Source organism: Etheostoma spectabile, chromosome 19 (assembly GCF_008692095.1).
Source record: "Etheostoma spectabile isolate EspeVRDwgs_2016 chromosome 19, UIUC_Espe_1.0, whole genome shotgun sequence".
In the NCBI taxonomy this organism is placed as follows: domain Eukaryota; kingdom Metazoa; phylum Chordata; class Actinopteri; order Perciformes; family Percidae; genus Etheostoma; species Etheostoma spectabile.
This window is the reverse complement of record NC_045751.1, coordinates 2,547,505-2,550,639: the sequence shown is the minus strand read 5'-3', so window position 1 is coordinate 2,550,639 and position 3,135 is coordinate 2,547,505.

Here is a 3,135-nt window from a genome sequence, read left to right as displayed (position 1 = left end):
AGTTAACATATTCCAGTCTGTGATTATCCATCAACATACCTTCCTTTAATTTTAGTATAAATAATTCCTAATTTCTGCTTTTATACCCCAAACATTAGGTAGACTTTCCTATAAATGAGGTTAGACCATAAATTCAAAAAATAGCTAAACTAAAGTTAATAAGTTAGTGTTACGTAGTTTTGAAAACGTCAAAAAAGTGACAAACATTGATAAAAAGCGTAGATTTTCAATTATTGACACAACGACAACACAAGGGTTAAGAAACTGTTTCCTATTCAAGTTAGGAGGCCAAATCATGTGACTTCTCCTTGAAGTACAGCCATTGCGTATTATCCAGTCCAGGTAAAATTATTGAAAATATGACCAATAGTCTTTTGACTATTTCACCCATTCAATCTACAGTCATGCAAGCGTTGAGAAACAAAGCCGCTCTGTCTTCTGTTCATGAATATACAGACCCATGTACTGTAGCTCTTAGACAGGGGAGACTGCTGCTTTCCACAGGAGCTGCAGAGAAGTTGAAGTAACCCCATACTGTTTCCATGTTACCAATTCCTCTCAGCATGCGGCGATTTGTCAAGGTCAACTATTGCATTGGCGTGGAAACGAAATCTGGGCTATAACAATATTTGAGCAGCAGGATTCAGGGGAAATGAGAAAGCTGAGGAGCAGCTCGCGAGTATAATTGGTCTCCTGGCATCTTCACACGGGGCTTGATTAACATGCCTTTGAAGCATTCCAGGCACATTTGCCCGAAGAACAAAGACACGGCAGATGATGATCAGAAATGTCGGAATTTCTACCAGTTATTGACAGACAAGGTATTCATGTCTCGGACAGCCGTCTTTGATGTGAATTGAGAGATACGCTTAGTCCCTTAAAGGTGCGGTTATCTTCAATAAGCCAGACAGGATTAAAAAGAAAATGGTAGTATTTGAGGTGAGCAAGAGTAACATTACTATTAAGGCTCTGTGAGGCTTAAATGCCCATCTCTACGTAAACCAATCGGTGACTGACCATTGAGGGATGATTGATTCCAGACTGCAGTAGTTCTGCTACTGTATGACATTGCTGATCATTTATTTATTGCCTTTACCAGTGCATTCTTTTCAGGGTCACTGGAGGCAAGAGTCTACCACAACATGTACTCACTAAAAAGCAAGCAAAGGGGATCTGTTCTCACCAGAAATATAAAAGCTTTGGTCCTTTGTTCAAACACTTCAAATTACCTGTTTGTTTATGGTGAGTATTTAGTCAACTTGTCTTACGTAAGTCAAGAACCTAAAAACTTAAAGAGCAATGTGCAGGTTGGACACCCCTATATGGCATAGTGCATATTAATGAGAAACAAGGACTATAGGAGGAATATATCAAGGCCATAAATGATATATTGAGATAAAATTTGATAAAAAAACTTCTGCATCTAGAAATCGCTGACCGGAAGTGACGTAGCGTGAGGGAGTCTGGTCAAGTTCATGCTCACATTACAAGGGACGTGGATGAAGAAACGGAGCTCTTCGATGACGGTGAGCATGCCTACGATGGCCCACAGGCCTATAATTATGTGCCTCCTAAAATAGATAGAGGCCAAGGGGAGATTAGGGGGGAGATCAAGGGGAGGAACAATGGTGAATAGGACAAGTGACTTGGTGAGGTACTGTACTACTGCCTTCATCTAGGCTAGTACCTTGGTGTTATGCAATAAATCTGCTTAACTTTAAAAAACAAACTTAACTACCAAGCAGCTTCTAACATAAATATTCTAACATTTTAAAAAATCCATCATGGTTTTGTATTTGTATGTAGCCACCTCAAATGGAATCACTTCTGGGATTTGGTCATGAATGTTAATTTAAAATCAAGAAATCTCTCTCGAACATGAAATGCTTATGAAAGTATCCTGATCTACAAAGAAAATCAAAGTCATGTAACTTACAAAAAAAAAGATGCATTCAATCAGAGAAGGCTGGAGGAAAGCATGAAATGGCATTTCAGCATCACAGGGTCGGCTACACACATTTGCACTTAGGAGATGCCTGACTCAACCACAGTGCTCAGGAGGAGTTAGGGGGGTGAGTACCTCACTCAACGGCACAAATACACAAGGTTTTAAGGGAGGGAGGTGTCGGCCATTCATTTCCTCCACCCAGACATATAGAAGTTAGTTCCTTGGTACATTCATGTGGATTTTTTAGTATATTAGTATATTTAGTATATTTTCATTAATTGTCCATATTTGTCATGTGGATTTTTTTTAGGGGTCCCAGCCCGAGGATGCGTGCACCGCAGTATCGCAAGGCGATACGCGGTTCACACAGCAGGGCTGTGGAACCCTATTGTTTTCGTAAGGTTTCTTCTTCTTATTTTCCTCCATTATTCTTCTCCGCATAAAAGTGGTGCTGCAGCCTAAACCGTACATGGTGGCGACACGCCATTTTCAGGACTGGTCCGAAAGTCCGCAAAGACCTCAGCTAAAAAAAAAAGACCCACTTCTACCACTAGGTGGCGCTATAGCAGAGAAAAACACCTTTGGCCCTTTAACTCCCAAACCGTACATTGGAAATTAAAAAACCTTACATCTACGCGTTCCCTGGATCCTAATGAATCTTGTGATATAGGCCACGCCCATTTCCGCCTATACTTTTATGCGTGAAAAATCGCGATTTATCAAAAAACAACTTTTTCGAACTCCTCCGAGACCGTGCAATGGATCTGCACGAAACTTGGCACATAGCATCTCCAGACCAACCTGACAAAAGTTTGCATAAAGATTATTTATAGAATAAAAATTGCGCGTGTTACGCGCAAACAAATTTGTGTAGCTAGCTATGAAAACACCAACTTTGCCATATCTCGGCCAAAATAAATGCTATCAAAGCCAAACTTTACGATATTACTTGCTATGATTTTTGTCTCTGGTGATTCCACATGCATACAATTGTGGAAAAAAAACTATTCATGCTGTTTTGAGTGAGATACAGGTTTCTCAATGTCCTCTGCCTTCAGTCTCAACGTCACTAGCCAAGACGATGTGGCTAACCGTAGCACATGCTAGCGCTAGCATGCAAGCTCATTCTCATTAACGGAACACTGCTACAACACCCACTAGTTGACCCTAATCTCCAAAAGAACTAC